General features: G+C 45.6%; 1 protein-coding gene across 3 annotated transcripts in view; it reads left to right on the plus strand.

Moving 5' to 3' along the window:
* Positions 1–19863: 19863 nt before the first annotated feature.
* GLI3 (GLI family zinc finger 3) overlaps positions 19864–27518 on the plus strand; it is a 286929-nt gene continuing 279274 nt past the window's right edge. For all 3 annotated transcript variants that reach the window (XM_078059967.1, XM_078059968.1, XM_078059969.1), the window contains exon 1: positions 19864–19946. The gene's annotated coding sequence lies outside the window, so the exon portion shown is untranslated. The remainder of the gene's footprint in view (positions 19947–27518) is intronic.

The raw sequence follows: 27518 nt of genomic DNA on the forward strand, positions 1-27518 counted from the left end.
CATTGCCAAATCCATGGCTCCGTTAAATGCTGATCTTCTTTGATTGCTCAACAGCATTCAACTCAGTAGACCAGTCCTTCTGTTGGAAATATGCTCTTTTCTTCATCCTATAAGATAGGGTCTCTTCCTCGCTTTGTGGCATCTGTGTCACCTGCATTCACTCTACACGTGGCAGTTCATGACTTTGAATGGAGCCGTCTTGTCCTTCACACTGCATGCTTGTCCAGGCAATTGCATTCATTCCAGTGACTGAATACCAACTATACATGGATGACGCCTTTCTCTTTAAAACAGTTTTTACTTCACTATTTTATAGACGTAGTCAACTGCATATCCAGACATCTTCACACAGCTATCTCACAAGTCCCTCAAATGCATGTCCAGAATTAAATTATTTACCTTTCTTCTCAAATCCCAGTAAGATATCACCGTCTATCTACTTGTTCAAGACAGACAACTGAGAATCATAATTCTCTCCTCCCTCTTCCTCACCTTGCCTCCACATTTTTAACCAGATCCTGTCGATACAATTTGCAAAATATACCATCATCCGTCTGCTTCTCTCTGTCTCCTCTGTCTCCAGGGGTTTAGTCCACCACCATCTTTCACTTGGAGTTACTGCAACTAGCACCTAATGGGCTCTCAGCTTCCATTGCCTTCCAACCCATCAGTCTGGCTCATATTTCTACTCTCTCAAAACTCTTCAGAACCTTAGGTTAAAATGCAACTCCCTGAGATGGCCCCAGAAGGGCCTTGCAAGATCTGACCATTACGTATTAATCCAGCCTATTTCTGGCCACTCCTGTCCACACATGCTCACGATGCTCAGCCTATTGGTTTCTCTATTTCTGACATGGTGGGAAGGCCTTGTGGATATGATTTCTTTAGCTTAGAATTCCTTCCCTCTTCCTGCCCAGGTCTTTGCCAACTCCTACTCAGTATGCCTTCAGCTTAAATGTCCCTTGCTCAAAGGGAAGTCCCCCACCACTCTCTAAGCAGAATGAGGCATTAAATACCCCCTGTTAAGCTCTCGTTTGGTGTCCTGTATTTTCTTTCTTGACACTTAGCACAGTCAGTCTCTATATGTATGCTTATTTGTTTGGCATCTTTCTTCCCTACTGGCGTGTCTGCTCCATGAATGCAGGAACGATGTTTCATCTCTATAATCACGAGCACTTGGTCCAGGAGTGGTAATATACAGGTTTGTTAAATGAACAAATAAATAAAATATTAAGTGATTATTTGTGCATAAAAGAGAAAAGGCCTTAGAGCTTAAAGACTTCAACAATTAAGCCAACAGCTAAATTCCATCACTAAATAAGCGATGCCAAATTCAAGGATTGGGGAGTAATAACCTTGGCTCACATGTATTGAGCTCTTCCCGTCCTTCAAGAACAGGTTTAAAGCACTTCAAGTGCAAAGTCACTTAACTCACATAAAGCCTATGAGCTTACACATGAGAAAGCTGGGAAATAAAAATTTTAATTAACTTACCCAGAAGACACAGAGCTGAGAAGAGGAGAAACAGGGACTCTCCGATCGAGGCAGTCTGGCTCCAGAGCTTCATGCTTAAGCGCTGTTTAATTCAGGACTTCCCAGTTGGTGAGCCACGAATGAGTTGCAGATGTGCTACCAGAAATCAATTGGTTCGGCCGTGGGGAAGCCAGCCTGGTGGCCTAAGGCTGTGAGCAGCTTCATCCGGGGCTCCTCAGCGGGTAGCAGAGCGGGTCTGAGGGCAGACCCTAGTCCCACCACAGGAGTGGGGAGCCCATTGACCTGCTGACACCCTAACCCTGGGTGTCCGCCTCAGCGGCGGCTGCAGAGAGCACCACGGCGCATTGCGGACAAGGTGCATCTGGAGGTGCAGGTGTCCCCAGGGCGTGGGGAGCAAGCCCAGCTGCTGATGGTTGAGGGGCAAGGTGACAGAGGAGGTCGGGCAGGAAACTCTGTCATCAGGTAAGTGAATACATCTGTCCAGTTCGGCTGACATGACCATCCCTTCAGGCAGCTCAGCTGGCTGCTCGGTAGCCACCCTGATACCGCTGTGCTTTCTGTCCATACAAGTTTCATCCCTACCTTGAAATGTTTTATTTGTCACAGTTTGACCGCTTTGGAAATCCATTCTCACTTCCACCCTTGTCAATGAAAGACAAGAAGGGCTTTTAGATATTTTAATATAATTTTTAATTTTTGTATCGTTCTGAACGGTTGTAAAATAAAACGTTTTAAATGTTTTATTACCCATGTCAGGTAAGTTTCTTGTTGATGGTGATTATCAAGACTTTGAAGAGATGAACATTAAAAAATCTTGAGTGGAGCTCCTGATAGACATTTGAAGCATAAAACCTGTTATTAAAAAAAAAAGTTATGTTGATGGAAACAAGCGCAAGTTTTTTACCAAAAATGTTGGAAAGATACTACTTAGAGATTTTATATAAATTTTATAGTAATATTTTCTTTAATACTTTTTTAATTTACATATAATGTATTATTTGTTTCAGGGGTACAGGTCTGTGATTCATCAGTCTTACACAATTCACAGCGCTCACCATAGCACATACCCTCCCCAGTGTCCATCACCCAGCCACCCCATCCCTCCCAACCCCCCACCACTCCAGCAACCCTCAGTTTGTTTCCTGAGATGAAGAGTCTCTTATGGTTTGTCTCCCTCTCTGGTTTTGTCTTGTTTCATTTTTCCCTCCCTTCCCCTATGATCCTCTGTCTTGTTTCTCAAATTCCTCATATCAGTGAGATCATATGATACTTGTCTTTCTGTGATTGACTTATTTCGCTTAGCTTTTAATACCCTCTAGTTCCATCCACGTCGTTGCAAATGGCAAGATTTCTTCCTTTTTGATGGCTGCATAATATTCCATTGTGTATATATACCACATCTTCTTTATCCATTCATCTGTTTATGGACATCTAGGCTCTTTAATACTTTTTATTTTATTTTTGTCATAATTACATAATATAAAGAAAATGTAACTAAATTTTCATCAAACATCATAGAGATGCCCCCAAATTCTATCCAGCACCTCCACCTGGCTCTGTGTGTGTGTACTATGATGAGAATAAGTTGAGAGCACATCTCCGCACACAGCTGAGCTCTAAGTGAAGAGTGTTCACTTTTCGATACATCTACTTCACAGGTGTGTCCCCGTTCAACCATACGAGATTACTCGGAGTTACTTCTGAACACCCCATCCTCTCTCTTGCTGTTTCTCTGTGTAGTGGTTCAGAGTGGAGGCTTTGGGACCAGAATGCCTGGTTTGATTCCCAGCTTTGCCTGCCACTTATTAGCTGTGGACCCTGAGCTGGTTACCTAACCTCTCTGATTTATCACGTAACAAGGGTATCATCATAATAACCACCTCATAATCGAGGTGATACACATAAACATCTCAGAATGATGCCTGGCATATAGTAAGCACCCACATGATGGCAGCTGTTGTGGATGCCTCTCTCTCCCTCCTTCTTCTCTCTCTGCCCCTTCTAATCCTCCCTTTGCCTCGCAGGATAGTACTCAGCCTTATGACCTCAGCTTACGTGTCATTTCCTGTGACTAGCCTTCCCTGTCCACTGTAGACGAGGCTAGCAGATTCTCTTAGGAGCTCCAGGAGCCCACAGTGTCATGTCACTTATCACAGGGCATGGAAACGTTCACTTTCTCATCTATTGCCCACTGCAGTGTCATTAGACCAAGGTCCTTTAGAGCAGGAATGTTTGCTTTAGCTTAGGAATTCTCAGTACCTGCCATGGTGCCTGGTCCTCAATAACCGGTCAATGGATGAAAAGCTGAATGGAAGAACCCCATTCTGTCCCCTGTTTCCATAGCAGTGACGCAGAAAGACAGGAAGAGATTGACAACTTTTCTAACAGGTTTTTGGAAGTCTGATTACAGAGGTAAGTGTTTATAATATTTACCCACTGGCTCTCCCCTGTCTCAGCTTCCCATTGGCCTTTATGTGGAAAAAAATGGCATCCCCTCTCTTCCTACAAATCCATCCAGTTGCCCTTGTGTGACTTTGTATCCCCTTCAGAGTTGTCCATGGATCAGAAGAAGGTCTGGGGCACTTTGGTGTCAGCCATGCGCTAGGCTTTATGGGAACTCCTCCCTGCTCGGACAGTGTACACATTCATCATGAGTGAGATTTCCCTGGCCGCTTGGAAGCCACTTAAGGTGGGCCCTGAGCCAAGGCCTGAGAAATGGCCACATGAACTGGACCAGACCTTGCAGCACAGCGATAACTCCTGACAGCTGCAGAAGGTTCTGGGCTCTGACTCCATCAGCAAATTGAAGTACATCTACCTTGATACAATATGAGTTTGTGAAAGCTTTCTTGTTCTTGCCTCAGTGAACCACGCACGTCCACCTAGCTGTTGTTTCCTACATTTGGACTCCTGAAGATTCAGGGTTTTGTTTGTGCTTTGTTGTCATTGTTTCTATTTCTCTTTTAAGGGCTGAAAATAGCAAAGGGAAAACAAATGGTCCGTATTATAGAGAATACTGATTTTCCAGCCATCACAACTGGGTCTTGTGTAAGCCCCACGTACTTTAGTGCCATGGGTTAAGTTTGAAAAGGAAGAAGGAAAGGAATAGGAAGGAAGGAAATGAACTTATAAAAGGTATGAATGTGTGTGTGTGTGTGTGTGTGTGCATTGTGCGTACTTGCATGGGGGTTGGGAAGTAAAAAGAGGTGTGTGTGTGTGTGTGCGCATGCACATGTGTGTGTGTATTTGCATGGGGGTTAGGAAGACAAAAGGCAGCAAAGGAAACTAACATGTATTCAGCAGCTGCCATGCTGACTCCATGCTGGGCCCTCAGTGTGTTAACCCACTCAGTCCTCACAGCCTTCCTGTGAAGTAGCTGGTATCACCCACATTTACAGATGGTAAAACTAAGACACAGCTAAATTAAATAACAACCTCAAGGCATGAAAAAAAATCGAAACTAGGCCTTTTTAACTTGAGCCCCTCACCCCTTTTTCCCACTAAGACAGGTTAGCAAACCCCCAGGCTGGATTTGGCCCTCCACCTGTTTTGTGTATGGCTGAAGAAAAGACCGGTTTTTATATTTTTAAATGGTTGGGGGGAAAAAAATCAGAAGAACAACATTTTGTGACCCACAAAAAATATGAAAACTATATGAAATTCAAATTTCATTGTCCATAAGCAGATGGCCTGGAACACTGTGCCACCCAAGCTCCTGCGTGTTGTCTCTGACAATTTCTGAACTACCACTGTAGGTTCGCGTCCCCTAAAATATTCTCCTAAGTTCTAAAGAGGCTAAGAAAATTATTAAATAGATGTCAAGTTCATATCTTATTATAATAAAAATACTAATATTTGGTCATATTGATGATAAAGTCACTTTTCTGCCTCCTCTATGCATATTTTTACTCCTTTCTCATCAGTATTTACATGTTTAATTTGCGGGGTATTGTCGAGGAAGGACTTAGCGGAGGGAGGGAGAAGGGGACCAGGTCCTGGCTCTGCTTCTAACTAAATTAAGCAAATCACTTAATCTCCTTTGATTTAAATTTCCTTATCTCCAAATTGTGGGCTGGACAAGATAATCACTGAGGTCCCTTGCAGTCATAAAATTATAGGCCTCTGTGACTTAGAACATAATTTTAAAACGTTAAGTGATCACTGAGGTTTATAGCAGTTACAGCTTTGCATTCATGGTAGATTGGTGGCCGTATTTATGATTTATTTTACTCCAAATCCTTAGTCAGTATCTCAGCTCCCAATTATGCCACTGTCCCTATAGGAAAATATGAGCAACTTTACGATGATTTGCTTCTCAAGAAGATTTCCAGAGATGCATTGAGGGAAAAACTGTAGAAACTTTTACAGTTCCATACTTTATTACCAATTTGAGATTTGGAGGTCTTTAGAAGAGGACTGAAAACTACGAATTTTAAATATACACGCATTTATTTATTTATTTATTTATTTATTTTACTTAAAGAATGTACTTGTAGTAATCGACATTTAAAATCTTGAATCCCTTTTCCAGAGTGTTCCGTCCATTGGTCTCGGACCCAAACGCTACAACGAGTATTCATTGCGTTTCTTTGTTGTACAGATTTCTATCAGAAGTCTGGGTCTATTCTGCTTGGTGGATCACGAAGGAAAACTCAGAAACAGAACTGTAATTCTGCCAAGGGCAAGTTCACATTTTATTCTGCGTTGCCACTGTGCTGTCACGACTATCAAACAGTCTGGAAATAGAAACTCCTCCAGGAAGCCTGCCCAGAGCTGGAGCTCCAGACCAGAACCAGACCAGAGCCAGCCAGAAGGAGCCGGAGCTCCAGACCAGAAGATGCTATGCCTATCTTCCCTGGGGAGGCAGCCGATCTGTAGGGTTGGGTGGAAGTGCTTGGTAGCCCCTGCTCGATACAGTGTCAACAATTTCTCATCCTTTTCTAATACTTTGGGTTTCACGACAACCCATCCAAAAATTAAGTACTGGATCATGTACAAAAATCTTAAAAGGAACAAGAGACAGAAACCTGGCAGTAGGCTGAAAAGAAATGGAATATTTTTCATTCTTCCTTTTCTGTAATGCTGCTCACTTTGTTCCCCCTGAAATCTAAGGATGTTTGCAACTGGATGAGACTTGCAGCCTCTCAATATATTGGGCCATAATGGTACAGTGTCATGCTTAGAAGTTCTTCATCAATAGGTAGCCTGGAAACTCATATGGACTAGTCCAAATCGGTCCTGGGCAACCTTCTATGCAAGTCAGAACCACCCCACCTCCATGTAGCTGGGGCTGGAGGAGGGACATCACATCTTAGTTCAGTGAGCACAGAAGACAGTTGACAATGTTCATCCTCTCCCCTCAAACTCCTACTCCACACACCTTGCCAATGCCCCCCTCGAAACGAAACAGAAGAATAATATTAGCAACTACATTTCCCCCCAGGCCTTGGAAAGCCAAGCATTAGGCCACAGTAGGCCTGCCTCTGTAAAATCAGCTTAAGGAAACCAGTCAAAATTTATGGTGCAAATAATTTGAGGCTAAATTAGTGAAAATGTTGACATATAAGCCACTGGTCCAAGAAATCAACATTCCAAATTCTCAAATGAGTCGTTATGTGAATGTTTCAAGTACAGTCCTTTTGGTTTTGCTTACATAATTGTATGCTCAGATAGACCAAATTCTAAGCAATATACCTGGTGAAGACCAGAGGCACCACAAAAATGGCACATGCTATGCTTGAAAAACGGAAGGAGGGCAGGTATGGTTGAGGGACAGAAGGTGTTACCTGGAAAATCCTTCTGCTTGTTATATGGCTGACTGACCACAGCAGTACACATACGGCCATTGGAGCCGCCAGAAAGTTCCCGTTTCAGCCCAAACTCTCCTTCCTTTCAGTATTTCATCTCCACTCTCTGACCTCCCAGTGTCAACAGATTGCAGTCCCACGTTCGCCTAACACTGCTTTCCAAAGACACCAGTAGTTCCCACTCTTTCACTGAGAGTCAAAGCCAACTCCTAATTATGATCTAGATGGTCATATTGTCTAACCTCTTGAGGATCAAAGTGGGACCCACAGATGAACAGCATCGTATCACCTTGGGGCTTGTTAGAAATGCAGGATCTCGGGCCCCGCGGCAGGCTACTGCCAGAGACCACACATGGCACCCAGGTCCCCAAGCAAGTGAGATTCACGTTCAAGTTAGAGAGGCACCATGTTTAGCTCCTGCCTTCCTCGCCTCCTCCTCAGCATCTAGAACAGTGCTTGGCCCATATTAGATGCTCAATAAATGTTTATTCAGGAAGCCAAGTTGCCAAATCCATTAGCCACTTTTTAATCCTCACCTCATTTAACCTTTCTTCGTATTTGAACTGTGACCTCTTCATTTTGTAACAGCCCTTCCTTCCTTGGCTTTGTTTCTACTGCCCCAGCTTCCTCTTCTCTGTCTTCCTGGGTGGATCGTCATCCTTAGTCCAACACTTAGTGTTGGCCTTGCCCAGGGCTCTGTCACATGGTCTTCCTTGGGTCTATCTGCCTTTCCTGCTGAATCCATCTTTTTTCCATAGTTTTCCCTAATATGTATTTAGGATTCTCAAGCCTTTATCTCCTGCTCAGACCTGTCCCCCCAGCTAGACCCAACTTCATGTTTATAGACCTAGTATCCAAAAACATTTCTAACTTTTATGACCACCCAGCCTTCCAACTTGAAATATCAAAATGGCACCTCTTCTCCTTGGTTTGCCTCCCACAACAGCCTTCCCTCTGCCACCACAAGCTCTTCAGTCCCATACTCTACATTAGATTGGTGTCACCATCTTATCACCAACATGAGAAAGTGGGAGTTAGCACACTCCCTCATCGGTGACAAATCAGACCAATCAACAAGTCCTAATACCTGCATCTAGGCTTATTGCTTTCATACCATGGGATTTCTGAAAAGAATCAGAGGTAGAGAGTCATTCCCTCTCCAGGGTCTGAAGCCATCAGTGGTGGATTTTCTTCCCATCTGAGATCATGTGTTCTATGTGTGGTTGGAGAAACACAGTCTGCCTTGGCTGAGGATAAAAGATGAAGAGAGAGCCTCAAAAGTGATACTCTGGGGGCACCTGGGTGGCTCATTCAGTTGAATGCCTGCCTTCAGCTCAGGTTGTGATCCCCGGGTTCTGGGATCGAGTCCCACATCAAGCCTGAAATCAAGCTCTCTGCTCAGCAGGGATTCTGCTTCTCCCTCTCCCTCTGCCCTTCCCCCTGCTCTCACTCTCTCTCTCTCTCTCTCTCATGCTCTCTGTCTCAAATAAATAAAATCTTTAAAAAAAAAAAGTGACACTCTGAAAGTCATGTGCATTCTCCCTTCCTGAAGCTTTTTCTCATATTATCCTTCTAATAATTTATTCTTTTTGACTTAAACCATTGGGGTTCTGTGACCTGCAAATAAAGAGAGACCCATGAACTTCAGGTATCTGAGAGGCAGAAACTACCATGTTCAGAGTTCTGTGACTACAGACGGGTTGCTTGGGAGGCTGGCACATAGAGATGGCTGCATACAGACCCATTCTCAGAAGATATCGGGGACACGCTTCTGCCAGATCATCTCAGCAGAAAGGATAATATCCCTTAAAAAAAAAAATAAAAGACACTTATCATCCAATAAGCCTTGAACTCCCAAAGGACTAAAAACTTATCAACTGTTGAAGATAACAGCTGGTTTCGGGGCCTTCATAAAGATATTATTTAGAAAGAAAAACATAGCATTGAGAATTCCCTTGGGTGCAAGAGTCACAGAGCCAGTGTAGTTCTATTTTTTGCCGTATCTACAGTCTGCTCTCTTAAAATCAATATGACTCCTTGATAAGGCGCAGTCATTTCCTCTTTCCCTGTTAGGAGGCCACATGCAGGGCTCAAAGACAGCCTTATCCATCATAAAGAACGTATGTTGTTAATAAATACATAAACAGGAACAAAAAACTCTCACGTGTGAGTGATTCCCTTTAGACCATACTTACATAGAGAGAGAAGTTAGGAGACAGAATTGGAGAGGCTGCAAAGCAGTGTTTGGGGCTAGGAGGTAGATGTGGTTGAACCCAGTGAAGATGCCAGGGGTAGGCTGATGTCTCAGCCTGACAGCATGACTGGCCATTCCCCTGCTAAGAGTGTGGTATAGCCCCTCTACCCCACGCCCAGGTGCACACATGGGTCCCAGGGTCCAGGTTTTATTAGACCTATGCCCCACGGCTTCGAACGACAACTGCAGAACTAGACGAGGTGGAAATTGATGAGGGAGGTGCAAAGGGTGAGGGGAGGGGCCCAGTTCCTGAGGATGTGGTCTTTCTTGCCTCCGATGGGCCTCTGCCCAATCTCTTTCCACCTATTCTGGAGCTGAGAGTGCTTCTTCCGGGTCTCCATGACCTGTGGGCGACACAAGCCCTCCAGGCCCTATTTGAGCAGAATACTATCCAGCTTCATTTTGTATGGTCTTTCTCTCCTCCGTGGAGTTCTCTCTCAGTCTCTCTCAGTCATCATCATCTGTTTTATTCATTTAACAAAGGTTTATGGAGATCATACCCTGGAACTACTCTAAGTATCTTTAAGATAAGGAGGAAAGAAAGTTGAATCCCTATGTATTATTTCAGCTCATTCTTTAAATCATTTTATTAAGTAGGTCTTAGGATTCCATCTTACCTAGGAGGAGCCTGCAGCTCAGAGCAGTTGAGTAGCTTGCCCGAAAACATACGGCCAAGGAGCTATAGAACTAGAATTTACCAAGCTTCTTTGAGCCCGGGCTTTGTCACCAACACTAAGCTGAATTTTCAGGGCAAAGGAGCTTCCATACTGACTTGGGAACAAGTGGATGAACTACTTCCCTTCCATTACTTCCATAACTAGGATTTTCCCAAAATGAGCTAAGAATGGGAAAGCCTAGCTCACCATAAACCAGTAGACCCTTCTGTGAAGGCTCCTGGCAAACAAGGTGATTCTGGGATTCTGGGATATGAATCATTCCCCTTGGAAAACACAGGTATCTAGGCACGGTATAATTGGCAATACCAAAAAAAAAAAAAAAAAAAGTCTCTAAAAACGTTAAAACCTTGTCCTTAATAGAAGCTCTATTGTGAAAGGTGCCTTGTCCAAGCTGAATGCCCTCTCTCTGGGTTGAAGAAGTATGCAGGAATTTAATTACTGTTTGAGTCCCTTTTACTTGGGCAAGCTTGAATGGATTCTTCGTGGCCTGGCTCCTTCTTTGGGAGACTTTGACCTTGATGGCTATCTACCCAGCACCTTTCCAATCAGCACTGTGATTATTTAATGTTTTTTAAAAGAAAGGTGTTTTATTCTGGCTTTCTGATGCAGCCTCCTGCTAAGAGCAGAATCTGGATAATCCAGGCTAACTAACCACTTTTTGCCTTAATTGCCTGGCCCTTATAAAGATAATTTGCTCACATCTCCGCTTCATTTTGCATGTGTAGGTGCAATCTGACTACAGTCGTTCAGGCACTGTTAATTCAAGTTAACAAGCAAATAAGGCCGCAGTGCACTGGTATTTCAGGCTCAACCTTGATTTTACTTACAGCCTTCATACAAATGTGCTCTGGTTCGGGCGCCTCTCTTTGAAATATGCTCCACAGATAGACAGCATCTGTAATCTTGTATATTTATGCTTTACAACGGATCTAAAATCGTCAGGCTTAAGAAGTGGGCAGAATGAATATTTCTTATTTGGTACTTCAAATGGTAAATAAGTGGAGCATGCTTCTCTAGACGGTATCTTGGGAACTGAAGCACCATGTAGAATCAATCCTTTCAAATATGATGTGAAGCGTTAAGGAAATGCAATGTGTGGTTCTTAATTTAAGTAGGAGTAAAATTATTAACTAAGCATATACTGACACTTTCATTATAATAACCCGCCTTTTAAACAAGGATCTTGAAACCCTTTTTGACATCAGCTGAGGTTGTGGGATGAATTTCCTGTAACAGGTGGAATATAAGTAAAGCCAACACCAATCTTCTCTCCTGGAGTCTGGCAAGCTCTGCCTAGCTCTGCGCGGGCCGCCGGCCTGTGTTACTGGTGTCTCCCCTCTGGCTGAGCTCCACTGTCAGTTCATTCCCCTTGGATCTCAGCCTCAGACACCTTCTCAGGGAGCACCCCCCCCCCAGGGGCTACCCATTTATGGTAGGGACTTACCCTGCTATCTGTCATATAGCGCCCTGTTCTTTTTCTTTCCAGTGCTCACCACATCGTGTGAGCTAGGTTCTCAGCTCTGTGATGGCAAGGGCTGTGATTCCTGGCTCACCACCACATGCCCAATGGCTTGTGCAGCTGCTCACGTGTATCACACTCAGTGCACGCTTGTTGAATGACTCAATGATCGAATGGAGACTCGAGCTAAGTTTGCCCAGCTGTATGCCATCTGGACTAGGAAGGAAACCTCTCCGCTGAGCTCTGTTGCACACTGTCATCCTGCGAGCCACACTTGTTGATGGGTTTGTATAAAGAAAAACCTAGAGGACCTAAGGGTCAGGCGCTTTGAATCTTTGCTCTTTCTGAAGGATGTACTGGTAAATGATTTCTAAAAGATCACGAGCAGGAAAGAGTAGCAAGTTATCTGGAATTGGCAGGTTGTTTCTTTGAAGAAATGTTTCTCCCAAGAGCTCTTTGTGAGTAATAGACTCTTGAAATAGTTCTGTGACTTTGTATACTTCAGTAGGGAAAGTATTCACAACAAGTCCCACTTTTATAGGTGAAGTAGAACAGAGACTTAAATCCCAACATCTCCAGTGTCTTCCTTAGCGAGTATGAAAAAGCTGTAACTGGTAACCTGGGGCTCAGTTGGCATAAAAAGTAAGAGGAAGAGGAAATTTGCTTTTCTTGGCATCTCCTAGACCAGACAGAAGGCCCGCCCCTTTAGATATACCATCTACTCTCCTTCCCACAATAACTCTGTGAGATGGATATCATTATTTCCAATTTACAGATGGGCAAACTGAATGAATTGACCTGGCAAAGCTACAAAGATAGTAATGGTGGAGAACTGATTTAAATCTAGGTCTGTTCTGTCTTGTATGCTTCTGGTTAATATTAAAACCCCAAAGAAGGGGCACCTGGGTGGCTCAGTCTTTAAGCGTCTGCCTTCGGCTCAGGTCATGATCCCAGGGTCCTGCGATCGAGCCCCACATCAGGCTCCTTGCTCGGTGGGGAGCCTGCTTCTCCCTCTCCCTCTGCCTTGCCGCTGCCCCCCCTGCTTGTGCTCTCTCTCTCACTATCTCTCTCTGTGTGTTAAATAAATAAAATCTTTAAAAAAAAAAAAACCCAGAGAAGTGAGATGACAGTCATTGTTATAAAAAGCAGAACCATGTTCTATACATTGTGGATAGACAGATGAGGAGACAGAGATCGAGAAGGCCTACCCTTCACCTTGTCTGTAGAACTCGGGCTTCCCTCCTCAGCCATGCTGGATCCTGGAAGGGCCGTGAGAGGGCTCTTACAATAACAAAAGTATAAAAATAATCACTGGCTCTCAGCTCTCAGCCACTGGATGATGCAGCACAGAGCTCCTATGGCCTTCATTTCCCCTGCTATGTTCTCTGAGGACCCACATATTCTTTGGTGTTCATTGACATGCTTCCATGGCCACCCTAAGCTCTGTTCCACGAGTCCTTCTGGTCCCTTGCTGCAGCTTTGGGTGGGGGTGGTGCTTCTTGGTTGTCCCTCATTGTCCCTCACCACTCAGGTGAACTTCACTCTGATCTCAGAGCCCTTCCTCTGAACCCCACACTACTGAGGTCGGAGAGGTACCTCTTCGCATGAACATCATGGTTCCCAAGTACATGACCACTGCTTCTCATCTTTTCTTAAAATATCCGAACTCCTCATTGTGTTCCCAGATATGCGGTCTCTGTTTTCCCAGTTTCTTATGTAGCGAATACAGGAAGTTTTATTCACTGATATTCCTCCTAGGAACTCTTCATACCCTTTTTGGAAAAAATATACTGATGAGTTGCTGGGTGCGTGTGTAGAGGGCTAGGGAGTGAGAGCCAAAAGACAAGATGAGCTTGTACAAGACGTCCTAAACCTCTTTCTAAGGAAGATAGATCCTGTCGACTGGAGGGCCCTTGGTTTGCTGCACATTGGAGTCTCCCAAAACACCCAGTTTGGAGGGGCAGAAGCGAACTGCTCTCCCTAAGGAAAGAGAAATCAGGGAGGCTGGGCACTGAACAGGAGAAGAGCAGAGTAAATTAAAATAATGCAGTGGGACATGGCCAGAGACAGACGAAGGACAGAAATTCTAGTGGGAAATACTGGAACTAGCTGTTAGTGATGTGTTTGAGGTCACATCCTCTCCTTTACAGCCCGTTTAATGAAAAGACTCAAGATAAAACCCACAGTTTGTGTGAGTGGACTGTGTAGGGCAAAACCACGCAACCTCGAATGTTTTCGGGGGGAGACAGATCACGTCAATGAATGTAGCTACAAGTATGGGAGTGGTGGAGACCACAGCAAAATGAAGAGGACAGGGCCAAATTTACTCCCGCACCTCAAATAATATGCATCAGCAGACCACGTGTCCCACAGGTTGCTGCTTGACCTTTAAGGAAACTCAAAGAAGGGCTGAACATTGCTGCCAGGTGGATGGGAGATGATCCTGAAGGTGGTAGAGAGGACCTGGGTAGAGGGAGACTGAGGAGGTGAACAAGCATGCCACACGAATGAGCTCCTAGGGAAAGAAGTTGAGTTCTCCAGAAACAGATGCTGCTCACTCAACTGCTTTGTTTGAGATACAGAAAGAGACTTATTTTATTTGGTGGAGAAAATCCACCGAAGCTACTCAAATCATCAGTAAAATCTACCAAACTGGCCCCATGCCCACTGTGGGTGGGTTTCCTGTGGAGTGAGAACTTGTCCTGTGGGGCTCTGAACTTTGCAGAAATCCACAGGGAGGGGTTGAGGTCTTCCCAACTCGTGGGACTGGCTGGAGTCCAAGCCAATTACAGCTACATCTCCAAGGTGAAGAGGGACACAGCTGACATCTGGGTTACATTTATAACCCCAGTGCTCCAGGAAGATGGAAGAATAAATTACGGGGGTGCTGAGTGAGAGACCCTGGGAAGGGCACCTGTGTGATGCATACACCCTCGCTGGCAACCTGCCAGTCAGCGTGGGGAAGCTCACGTGGGTCCTCTCTGCTCCCCGTCAGGGAGTGTTTCCTTCCCAGGGGCACTCCTGAGACATTTGTGTGGCTGAGGATTGGCCGGCATCCCCCAACGCTTTCCCTCCATGCACCCTGGCTGGTGGGTGCAGTGCTCGCAGAACCACGATGGCAGGAAATGAGAGAGGGCAGCAGGAAACCGACATGGGCCGAGGGTTGCCCTCAGGAAGTCAAATCAGCTCAGTCTAGGAATCATTTGTCATGGCCCTGGGAGCGAATCCAGAAGAGAGCACTTTAGGAAATTAGGAGGTCAGAGGGGGGAGGGTGAGCTGCCGAGAGCATAATGAGCGGGTGACACTGGGGTCTGGAACCTTGGTTCTTGCTTGGTCTCTTTGCATGCCTCCCACCGAGATGCCCTCTTCTCCTAAGGACATCCATGAGACAGCTCTGCGAGTCAGGGCTTTCTGGCCGGGGAACGAGGGGGCTACCTTCTCTAACTGCTCTCACTCAGGGATCAGGTCAGTTAGGGGAACAAGGACAGACCTAAGAAACCTTATTTTTGTTCTGGAATCTGGTTGTTTCTCAAATGTAGGCAATATAGTATTTGAATTCCCACCATTTTTCAAGGTATTGAGAATCTCTAGGGAAGGGTGTCTTAACTAGTACCTACAAACTTCTGAGACGATCAGATAGAGACACTAATGGTCCTAGTTTCAGTGTTAAACTGTGTTCCCTTGCTGTAATTCAGAAACGTTTGGAAATGTTGGGTAGGCTAGTTATGCTATCTGTAAGTAGTCTATTTGCATGCCAGACTGAAGAGCCTCCTGGGAAATAACTCACTGTAAATGAAGAAAGCATGCAGCAGATAGGCTTGGCTCAACAGTGGTGTCTCACTGGTGGATGGGTAGGTGGGTACTTACCTGGGTGTGTGTGAATGTTTGCATCGACAAAAATGAGAGCCTTCATTATCTTCAGTTTAGAGACATGAAAGAGGTGTTAATCCTCAAGCGAAAAAAGGTCCTAAGCACTTCTGAGCTATTTTCCAAAAGAAAACCGGTAAGCTATTCATGCATAAGGAACAACATATTCAGAGCCTTATGATCAAGTACAACTCCAAAGGCCAAGAGAATCTGTCACGTCACACAGACGTGGGACGTATGGGAATTCAGAGTACTGAGGATGCCTGAGAACATGGCCGATGGAAGGCATCACCTCCCAGCAGGCAGCCCTATGATGGGCAACCGAAGCAAAGATGGTAGTCCTGCATTTACAGGAGGAGACCAGCACAAAAGAGGAAGAAAATGGCAGTCATCATGGTGGGTTTTATACAGCATATTTGTTCATTGTTTACCTGGCATGCAACTATCTCTCCTGCCTGGCCAAGAGGAATAGTGTGTCCCTTTGGACAAGGTGCTTATTCTCTGGGAGTGCAAACAGTAGGACTGACTATGTAAAATGCAGCTGTGTCCAGCCACCTCCTTGGTTGCCTAAAGAAAGTCTGTATTAGTGTGAATAACGCCTAGCTGAAAAACAGAAATAGAACTCAGCAGAGATTGGTTGAGCCCCTGGATCCCACCTTGCCTGAAGCCTACCTACACACATACAGACTCTTCAGTCAACACCTTCCTTCTCCTCTCCTTTAAATTTAACTTCAGCCAATATGAGTTGGAATTTTGTCACTTGCAGCTAGTAGTTTTTCAGCACACATGACATATCCCCTTGGAATTTCCCAGCAATTAATTGGGGGCCACCGTGAGGAGATGGAAGAACTGCAGGGGTAAGGAAGGGCAAGAATGGTAGTTGGGCACAGCACACACGACAGGGCAGAGACATGCAGGGGAGCGTGTGGGGTTTGTTCTCAGGCCCATCCTTTGTCCTGTCCGTTGCGGATCCTTCACCCCCCTCTGACTATCTCCTTCAATGTTGTTATGGGTTGCGTTGAGTCCCTCCGGAAAAAGATACGTTGCAGTTCTAACTCCCGGAATGGCGGAATGTGATCTGATTTGGAAAGGGGGTTTGTTGCAGATGTACTCAGTTAAGATGAGGTCAGACTGGCCTAGGGTGGGCTTCTAATCCTGTATGACCGATGTCCTTAGGAAGAGGAGAGACACAGGAAGCATGCCATATGACGAGGGAGGCATGAGTTGGAGTGAAGCAGCTTCAAGCCAATGAACGCAAGGGATTGACATCACCAGAAGCCAGGAATAGGCAAGGAAGGATCTTTCTCTAGAGGTTTCAGAGGGAGCAAGGCCCTGCTGAGACTTTGATTTTGGACTTCTAGCCTCCAGAGCTATAAGACAATAGATTTTTGTTGTTTTAAGCCACCCAGGTTGTGGTAGTTTGTCATGGCAGCCCTAGGAAACGAATACAAATATCTTCAAGTCTCCTACTTCATCCAATTTTTGCCAAAGAGGAAAAAAAAAATCTGTCTTATACGCTTAATCATTTTGAGGACTCACTATATTAAAATTTCCTAGGAGATTTGCATTTGAAAAGAGAACTGATGAGAGAGAGCAATAAATGAATGTATAATGGTGGAATTTTAGATATGGAGGAAGGGCAACCTCAGAGCCCAGTACATCTGTAAGTGCCTGTTTATCATTACAGGGGGGTTCCAATGTTTTCAGCGTGACTTTGGGATTTTTTGAGATGTCTTAGGAGCCACTGCAGAAAAGGGATGGGTGACAAGAGAAAGGCAGGGGGCTGGGCTCTGAGACCCCACCATCCCAATTACAAAGGGAGTAACTCTCTTTTTTTATACTTTAGGGTTCCATAGAAGATTTCATTTGGGAAAAGAGTTCTTGTGTTAAAATAGAAAGTCACAGCATTACGGCATTATTTAACTCACGCTAAGGCAAATCATTTTTTTTTTTAACTCCACTATTTTGCAAAATGTGCCCACTGATATGTTTCCCACTGAGGCGGAGAGCAGTTAGGCTCTGCCAGGAATCTAAGGTGAAGAAATGGGGACGCACAGGAGACATCAGCATCTTCCTTCCCTTTTGTTTTCCGCTATTCTGATGGGCATAAGAGGAAAGATTAGCTGCCTTTTCTTTGTTCTTGTCTTTTAAAAAACTGAGAATCGAGATCTTCATGATCCAAAATGTGCTCGAAGACTGTTTTAAGTAAAAGTCAAAATATCTAGTTTACTCAAGTTGTTGATTTATTGGCTGTCTTTCTTCTTTTTATTTATTTTTTTTTGCCAGTGGGTGAACAGAAGAGACTATCGGGATGTATTATTTGCATTCATGTGATTGAGGCAGAAGCAGTACTTGAATACAAAAAAAAAAAAATGTGACTGATGCTGGAGGAGTATATATGGGAAAGAGTAGCTTGCAGTTCTCTGCAGTTGCAAAAGGATGATAATAATTCTTACACATTTGTGTCCCTTTATACTTTCACATGCATTATCTCATTGCAAACCCACACACATCCTGGGAGGTTTGCGGCCTGGTTTTCCTATCATCATCCCACAGATGGACTCAGAGCCTACAGAGGCTCAAAGAATCCTCCCTGGCCTGGGCCTGAGGCCAGTTAGTGAGGGGAAGCTGGGACCACCACCCAGGTATCCTGAGACCTCTGCTCTGTATGATGAGTAAGTGGTAGTTTTTCTTTCTTTCTTTCTCTTTCTTTCTTTTTCTTTTTTTTCAAAGAGTGCTAAGGTAGAGAAAGAAATCTTAAAATAAATGGCTAAAAAGGACCTTCAGCCCTACTTTATCTCCAGCTTCTACCATAAAAGCTGAAGTCAGGGTCTCCTTCTGTCGTGTCTTTGAGCTAAGCAACAAGTCTCAGGAAACAAATAGTGAATACCACCATCAATTTCGTTAAAAAAAATTCTCCAGTTAAGCATTTGAATCTCAAAATGCTCTTCAAATCATAATAGCTAATCATTCATCCACCCACGTTCTTCTTTCAGTCAAGAAGCTCAGCGAGTCAACACAAGTGCACCCTCAGCTCCCTGCATGGCTGGTGGCTGGTGGGTGGGTTAGACTCTCCCTTACCCCAGAAGAATGGATTTTGGAATGTCACGGGGTTTTCTTTTCTTTTTCTTCATTTGTTCCCCCCCCCCCAATTCCTTTTTTCAGCTACAGGTCCAGGTTGGGTACATTCAAAGGGAACAGATGAACGTTGCCGGCCCGGCTAAGGAAGGAGGGAAAATAAATTTCACTAGTGTGGGCCGCCGCAAATAAATCAGGGACAGAGACACTTTGTAGCTCAGGGGAAAGCACCACGTTGTAGTCCAGGCTCCAAAGCCGCAGGGTCTTTGTTTTTGTGTCCTTTATAAAGTGGCCCATGGGGACTGTAGGCTGTGTAGTGGGAGTTCCCACTTCCCAGATTTGGCCCCAAGGGCAGATGAGTCCGGTGGAGAGGAAAACCCTGAACTTCCAAAAGCATCCTCTGGCAAGCCAGGGAGTTTCAGGGTTGGTTTGGGGGAAATGTAAAAGGAGGAGGTGGGGGGGGCAATGCGGGGTGTGATCCGAGAGGCCTTCAAAGAAGAAAGGGGAGCCCAAACTGGGAGCAAGAGAAAGGAGAGCCGAGGCGGGGTGGGAGGCGATGGAAGCAGACAGGACGAAGCACGGCGCGCGGGGCGCTGTGGGGTGGGGGCGGCGGGGGCGTCCGGGCGGGGCCGCGGGCGCGGGCGGGGAGCGCGGCCGTGACATCACGCCCGGGCCCCCTTCCCCTCACCGGGTGGGTGGGGCCTCGGCGCGCCGAGCGGGCGCGGGGTCAAGGAGGGGGAAGAGGAGGAGCGGGCATGAATATGTCTGAGTGAGGACCCGGGAGGGGCGGAGGAGGCGGAGGAGGCGGAGGGAGGGGAGAGGCGCGCGCGTGGCTCGGGGCGCCCGGGCTCCCTCCACCCGCCCCCCCCCCCCCAGCCCAGCCCCCGACCCCGGCCTGCGGCGCGCCGCCTCCTCGCCGCCGCCGCCGCCCGCGTCGCAGCTGGGACCCGCTCCCGGCGCGGGGACCCGGCGGGCGGGGAAGCGCGGGCCCCGGCGCGGCCTGGAAGGAGCGAGAAAGCAAAAGTAAGGCGAGCAGCACTCCAAGTTTTCCCAACTTCGCCCCCTGCGGCGGCGGGCGTCCTGCTGCTCAGCGCGTCCCCACCGCGCCGGCGAGTGGCAGAAAGAAAAGGGACGGGGCGGGGGCGGGGGCGGAGGAAGAGGGAGCGCGGAGGAGAGGGGAGAGTCCGGCAACTTCTGTTAAAACTTGGGGGAGGAGGAGCGCGGGGAGGAGGAGGAGGAAGCGGAGGAGAAGAGGGAAGGAGGGAGCGCGAGGGAGGGAAGCGAGAGCCGAGGGACAACTTTTCCACCCCGTGAGTAGCGCCGGCGGCGCGGGGTCGGGGCGGGGGGCTCCTCCACCCAGCGCGGGCGGCCCTGCCGGGATGGGACCTTCTTCCAGAAAGTCGATTGGATGCCAGGAGGGGACTGCGGTGGGGGCTTGCTTTCTTTCTCTTTCCCCTCCCTCCCGCGGGTGAACCAAATCAGAACTGTCACTCAGGGCCTGTGAGTCAGAAGGGATCGGATTACACGATCCCTGAAACCGATGCCGGAGCTGCACGAGCGGGAGGGAGCGGGCAGGGGCAGCGCCACCGGCACCGGCGCGCTCGCACACTCGCCCTCGCGCACACTCGCCGCCCCGACTCGCCCTCCCCGCGCGCCCGGCGGCCGCCCGCGCCGCACCATGCCCGCGGCGGGCGCACCCCGCGCCCGGCCCGGCCGCTCGCCGTAGCCCGAGCCGCCCGCGGCCGCGCGGAGCCCGAAGCCGCCCGCCCGCGCCCCGGACGCGGGTCTATGGGAAGTTCGGGGACTTGACAGCCGCCGCCGCCGCAGGTACGTCCCGCCCGAAGTTCTTTGTTTCGCGGGCCTGGCACCCGGCAGCCCGCTCCTGCGGCCGCGCCCGCGCCTCCGGGTCGAGAGGGGGTCCCCGACGGGGGGAGCGGGAGGAAATGAAAATGGCTGTCAAAAGGCGCCCAGATTTGGAGAGCAACCCGTGCGGCGTCGGAGCGAGGCTTTCATTCGCTTCCTCCTTCTCGGAGCTCCCTTGCCAAGTGCCTGAGCCCGCGGCAAGCCGGAGACGGACCGGAGAATTTCCCATCCTGGAGGGGGACGAAGTTTGCAGCAGCGGTGACGGCACCCCGCGCCCCCGCTCCCCGCCCAGAGCCCCGGCGCCCTCCCTCGCCCGGCTGCGTGCCCCTCGGGTGGCGGGCGGGGGCGGCGGCGGGCGGCGAGGTGGGTCCGCGCCGGGAGCGCGGCTGCGGGGGCCGCAGGCAGCCCGCGCCGCCTGGGGAGGGCGGGGGTGTGGTGTGCGGGGATGCGGAGGGGCGCGCCGCGGTCGTCGGAGAGGAAAAGTGAAAGTTGTACCATCTGTGTATGATTTGGGATTCTTTTATTTCTTTTCCTTTACAGGGACAGCGCAAAAAAAAAAAAAAAAAAAAAAAAAAAGAAAGAAAGAAAGAAAAGAAAAAAGAAAACAAAAGAAATAAAAGCGTTAGAAGTTGCAGGGAGTGAGTGCGGGGGTGCGAGTAATCGTGGCCCGTGCAATAGTCATTCAGGAGGCCGCATTTTCGCAGAGCAGAGTTGGGTATGAATCGCTCTGCAGGGGACAGTTACTTTCTGGAGTTGCCGAGGGAAAATGGGCGGGAGGAAGTCGAGAGGGAGTAAATATTTACCCCAAACTTGGAGAGTTTGTGAAGCGACTTTTAAGCAGATCGCCAGATGCCGAAGCGCCTTTTAGCCTTCCCTGAACTTTGTGCTCCTGTCCCTGACTGCACCTCCCTCAGGAGATGCCGTCCCGAGAGGGGCTGGACCGGGTTTCCCTTGCTGACCCCGCGTAGAAAGAGGATTAAGGAGGCATCTCCCTCGATATCCTGCTGCCTCGATACTTCTCATTCCCTGGTGTGCAGTGCCGAATAGATTCTGGCCTTGGGTACAGCGCTTGTGGCCCTCTGCCAGTTTATATGTACATGTATTTATGTAAAACATTTTCTCCCAGCTCTTTGTCAGCTGTTCCACATTTTCCAGCTGCCATTTCGGTTTGAAATGATGGACTGTCCGCATCTCCAAGTAAAAGAGCCCTTTCGCCAGAGGTATGGAGGGCCGGCCCCTGTGCAAAGACATGGGCAGTGCCATTAGCTGGACTGGTATCATTAGTTCCCAAAAAACACCTTCTGCTCTCCTTTTCTTCTCCTCCCTCCTCTTCCCAGTTAGTCTTTCCAGAGCACTCTGCTGGAAATTCCCAATAACTAGTCCAATAACTAGGCTTTTCCCTCCAAATGTGATTTTGCACAAAATTTGGATGAGGCCTTTTTTTTTATAGATCCCTGAAATGTGTGTCTGGTGGAACTAAATTAACTTTTAAAAAGAGTTCCAGCTTGAGTGTGTTGGGCATGGCTGGTGGGGGGGCCTCTGCCATGGCCAATTGAAATGATCTCATTTCAGTCTGTTTAAGGCAGGAACTATTCATCGTTTCCAGGTTACACTTTTTACGTTGTTTGATGTCTTAGCATATTAGAGACTGAAATCTTCAAGAATTGGCCTAGAGTATTAATTTTGAGTATTTATGTAATTGTTCTGTAATTTGAATAGGTGCCTTATTGATTGATTCCTGTAATTATTTCATTTAGGTTTTAAATTAAAAATTAATAATAGTCTGACAGTTTCTTAATTACATGTGTCAAGATTATTTTGAAGGAAGAAAATGCTATGTTTTAAAGTAGTGGAACAACCTCAAAATCTCTTCATTTTTCTAAAGCAGAACAGTATTTCAGTTGAGGGGCAATAATAAAGCTGCGGTGATTGGTCCTAACAATGTAAACTGTGTGAAGTATCTAAAGAATTTGTTTATGTTAGGAAATATTGGTCTTAATAAGGTGGTACACAAACACTTTGGCCAGTTAGACTATAGTCTGACCTAAAACAAACATGAAATAACATTTAAATTAGTTGTAACAGTGTACTTACAGAGAGAAGAGAGTTTATTTTATACTAAAAGCTATTTAATTAGAAACTCCCTGCCTAAGGGGAGATCCTTTCAGGGTATATAATTCTTAAAGTCAGCCTCGGGAAGCTTTGGTTTAAGACGCCTGAAGGAGTCCAAAGTGAGAGGTGTCTAGTGAAATTTCACACATGCAGAAGCACTTTATGAGGTATAGATTGTGTTATTATTCATAGGCTAGTTGGTCCAACTCAGATACCTACAGTTTCCCAGTACCTTTGACATGTGTGTATTCCTTGATCGAGCCCTGAAAATAAACACACTTTTACCGTATGCCTCATTTGCAAAGGACTACAGACAGAAATGAGAAAATTCCGTACTGATGAAAAATGGCTCTGTTGAGTTATTTCATTACTTATTTAATGAAAGAGTCATTAATTTATCAATTTGATGCCTGAGCCTAAAAGTTGGACTTTCCTTTGTTTCTTGGCCCGTTTTCTTAATTACCTGTATGCTGGAAGGGTTTCAGACTTCCTCTGTGCTTAGCCTTTCTGAGGTCCTTCCCTGGATGTGAGGTATCCTGCTTTACTGAGATTTCCCCTCTCCCGCCCCCCCCCCCACTTTCTTGAGGCTAGGGTTTGGTTGGGAACATAGGAAAGGAAACAATTTAATGATCATTGTTCCATGCACTCACTTATATGGAGACAGTAATGGACTAAGAGAAACCAGTCTTGAAGGAAAAGTGAATCACTGAGTCACGAAATCCTCAAGAAAACCTTAGCAATGGAATGTTAATGCTTTTAGACTATAGTAGATTATCTTAAAAGTCAGACTTTTCTTCTTTATGCAATTGTTGTAAATCCCCAGCTAAAGAGTTCTTTGAAGGAGGTTTTAGTTTTGCTGGCATTCATATTCCATAGTCGGTCTGACTTGTTTTGGAAGATTCAAGAAATTTTCTGCCAACTTATATCATAAGAAGCAATTACAATGCTGAAATGACTAGAGAGGAAATGTGTGTGTGTGTATAAGTTTAATTTGTTAAGCAAAATATTCCACTCTCATAATGACTTCAGGTTGTCGTTTCATTAAAGGCTAGTAGAAGATGCTGCCCTTCACTTCATGTCATTTTTCGAGATGAAAATGGATTTGTTCGAGTTTCAAAGCAAATAAAGGGAGACAGAATAAACAACAACAGGGCAGGGGTACTGCTGCAAACTTTTTCAAGTACTTTCAGTGTATTTTTCATCTTTACTTTTATGTGATGGGCCTGTGAAATAGAGCTGTAGACTGGCGAAGACTTTAAATGAAATTTCACACTTTGATGATTTTTTTTTTAAACTTTGATATATTGACAGCAAAAGGAGCTGCAAAGCTTTTATATAACTTGAGCAGTAACGCCAAGCAGCAGTCAAACGTCTCTATGCATTTGTGTTTAACTGCAGAAGAAAAACATGTCCATGGGTAGTAGAGGTTCTTATCAACCCCCTAATCCCAGATCCCAGCAAACCTTGAGGGCATGCCTCAGATCTTGCTGAAATCACTGTAGACTCCCACAGTTTGCAGATTAAATATGCTATGTGTTCCTGGCTCCAACAACAGTTTTATGAGCTCACTAAGCTTCCTGTTTTAAGATCCTTTTCTTAAGTTTTTAGGAGCTGCTAAAGGCAATGCTGTCTGGAGTAAGTGGTGTTGTTAATTTAGAGACACTTTGGACATTTCATTCTCTCTTTAAAAATTGCCAAAATTATTATTTGTAAATTGAAGGGCTAGTTAGGCAGGGAAGAGGGGAGGGAGCCCTTTGAAAGAAATGGGATGTTAGATGCGTGCCTAAGCGCAAAACTTCACCTGGTGTCTCAGTTGTTTTAAGGCACTTTTCCTTTGCGTAGCCCCTTAAAATTAGACTTTTTCCATTTGTAATTCTAAATGCACTATATATTTCAGTGCCACACTTCTTAGTTACTCATGACCACTTCTGTTTTTTTTTTTTAACGTGAAAGTGTTTTTTGTTCTGTGTTGTGTATATTTCAGCCCGACAAAATGTCCCAGAAAATCTATGGGGCTCTCTAAAGAAACTGAATGAACAAGCCATTCCATAGTTAATAAGGTGGCACTGGAACATTCCAGCCCCCCTCCTGAAAGGCAATATTGTGTTGAGCTCCACATCTGCATGTGTACTATCTACAGTTGTGTCCCCATATATCGTGCTTTTGCATTTTGCTCAAGAGTCATAATGACCAAAGAAAATACTTACATCATCGTCCAACAACATGTCATATAATTCCCAAGAGAACTCAGCCAATTTTGTGCTTAAAGGTTATTCAATGAATGAAATTGTGAAAGCCCATTTGTCAAAGTACTGCATGGTTTCTGTTAGTTTTCAAGCCCCAAATTCATTGTCTGCCCTGGCCCGGCCATTAGTCATCAGTGTATTAGCGCTGCCTTCAGGCCATGCTGCCCAGCACTTCTTCACACCATTATAGCTTTGAAAGTGTACTCTGTCGACTTGTAGAATTACTGCTCTGATTTCCGCTTGGCTGGGTTCGAGGTAAGTCCCCTCCCTACCTCCTAGCTGCCTGTAATCCTTGCTTTCTTTTAAAGCTCCTTTCCAGAGATTTAGGGGAGAACTTTCTTAAGGGCCCTGTTGGCATCATACTGTGGTTTTGTTGTAGTATGCACTGTACATATAAATTGTACCTGCAGTAAATTGGATTGATTGCTGGCCTGAAACAGCTTTGGGGCTTTTCTTTTCTTTACTTTTTTTTTTTTTTTTTTTGATGGGAGGGGGCAACAGTGTGTGTGTGTGAGAGAGAGAGAGAGAAAGAGGGAGGGAGGGAGGGACTGAGAAAGGAGTATGTTTTAAATATAAGCATTTGATTGTATACATTTGAGTAATTTTTATGCCACAAAATTAAATAATGGGAGACAAATGTAACTTTATTTAAATCTCTGTCTGTTGGAATACCTTCAGAATGCAGTGTGATCTCTTACTTGCTTATTCTCATTTGCACATTTTTAGCTTTAGCCACTTTGACTTTTTTGAAGACTGTGTAAAATACCTAACAATATTCCAGGGTGCCTTACATTATAAACTATTGGTTTTTACAACAAGGGACGGACCGCATAATGCTCCCAACTTGGATGCAAGGTAACTTTCAAAGTGCAGTAATGAAGGCATGAGACAGTTAAACCGTATTATTGATTTCATTTTGTGGTATTTTTAAAAAGAATAACTCAGTCTCAAGAGAGTTACCTGTGTGTAGAGAAACCTCAGCCAGCCTCCTAAGAATGAAGCCTTAATGAACTCAGATGAATGGAAACCTGAATGGAGTGGCCAGAAGTGTGGACCAGGTCATGCACCTCAGAACAGCATCTGCTGTTTGAACTGCGGATGTTCAAATGGAATTCCATACCCAAGCATTTCACTGGGAGGGTGTGCGGTTTGGGGTAGTTTGCACTGACAGTTTTGTACGTGATGGAGGGTGTGCGGGGCAGGTGTGAACGATAAGCTGAAGAATTCTGCGAATAAGCAAAGTTCATAGGCTCAGTGGACGAGGGGGTGATTTGTACTGAATAAGACTTGATTAAACATCCTTAAATTTTCGAAAATTTGCTTTTTTAAAAAAATTTATTTATGTATTAGAGAGAGAGAGAGCACAAGCAGGGGGAGCGGCAGGCAGAGGGAGAGGGAGAAGCAGGCTCTCCACTGAGCAGGGAGCCCGACGTGGGGCTCGATCCCAGGACCCTGGGATCATGACCTGAGCCGAAGGCAGTTGCTTAACCAACTGAGCCTCCCAGGCGCCCCCGAAAATTTGCTTTTAAAATTGCAATTAAGATTCAGGAGTCACAATTTTAAAATTGGGAGGATAAAATATGCTGAACACATCACACACACACAAAAATACATTAAGTACATTTGGGATATCTCTAGCTGGTTTTTGACACCCAACAGGTATTACTGGTCTAGGATTTGTGATGGTTTCATAGGCCATGTCCTCTGTCCCCTTAAGCTTGATTGTAAAGACACACATGATTTTAGGAACCAAAAGTTATGTCAGTCCTATAAGAATAATTTTTAAATTTAGGATTTTTTTTCTTCTAAAAATGTGTGAAAATTTTTAATTCCCGTAAACCTCAGTGAAGTGAGACAAGGAACACCTTCGATCAGACATGTTTTTGTGATATATATGGGTTTCAGGGAAATACAGTTTTCATGAGCTTAGCTGATCTATGGACTGATAACTGACTTACAGATCTCATTTTCTGTCTGAGGATTGTCTGTCTCCAGCAAACCCACAGAAAATGGGGGTGCCAGCTTGCTCCACATTATTGCTCATTTGTTAATGGCACCTGCTATGCAGGGTGCTTCCTGCAGATCCTAACCAAAGTACAATGGACGCTGTTTTACAGTTTCCCAAAACTCAGAATTGGTAACAGGTATTAAATAACGACCTTATACTCCGCTGGAATATTTCTCCTAAAATACTACTGACAGCAGACAGAGAGCAGCTGATGCTCTTTTGTTTTAAATAGAGATGGCAGAAAAGTAAAACGGGTGCACAAGATGTCATTTGCGATTTTACCTGTAATAGCAGTGATTACTTTGTGTCCAAAAAGCTTTTCAGTGGTTGAAGGTAAATATGTGGATTTCTTAAAAGTTTAGATGTCACTAATTTACTAAAGCCAAAATCACTTAATCCATGGTCAGGCAGTTATTTCCCCTTAGAGTAATTCCATTCCTTTTAGAGTAATTCCATTTTGGGACGTCTATCATGAATACTGCTTATCTGAGACGAGAAGCCTCCAAAATATAGGAAAGAAAGATTGAAAACAATAGGCAGCAGATTTGGGGAACCGTCTAGGCTACCAAAGACCACTTATGGCAACTTGAACAGCTTTCTTGTCTGCAGGCAACGCTTTAGGTTTTCCTAATTAAGGAAAAGTCAAATCCTAT

The sequence above is a fragment of the Halichoerus grypus genome, chromosome 12 (genome assembly GCF_964656455.1).
Source record: "Halichoerus grypus chromosome 12, mHalGry1.hap1.1, whole genome shotgun sequence".
Lineage (NCBI taxonomy): Eukaryota > Metazoa > Chordata > Mammalia > Carnivora > Phocidae > Halichoerus > Halichoerus grypus.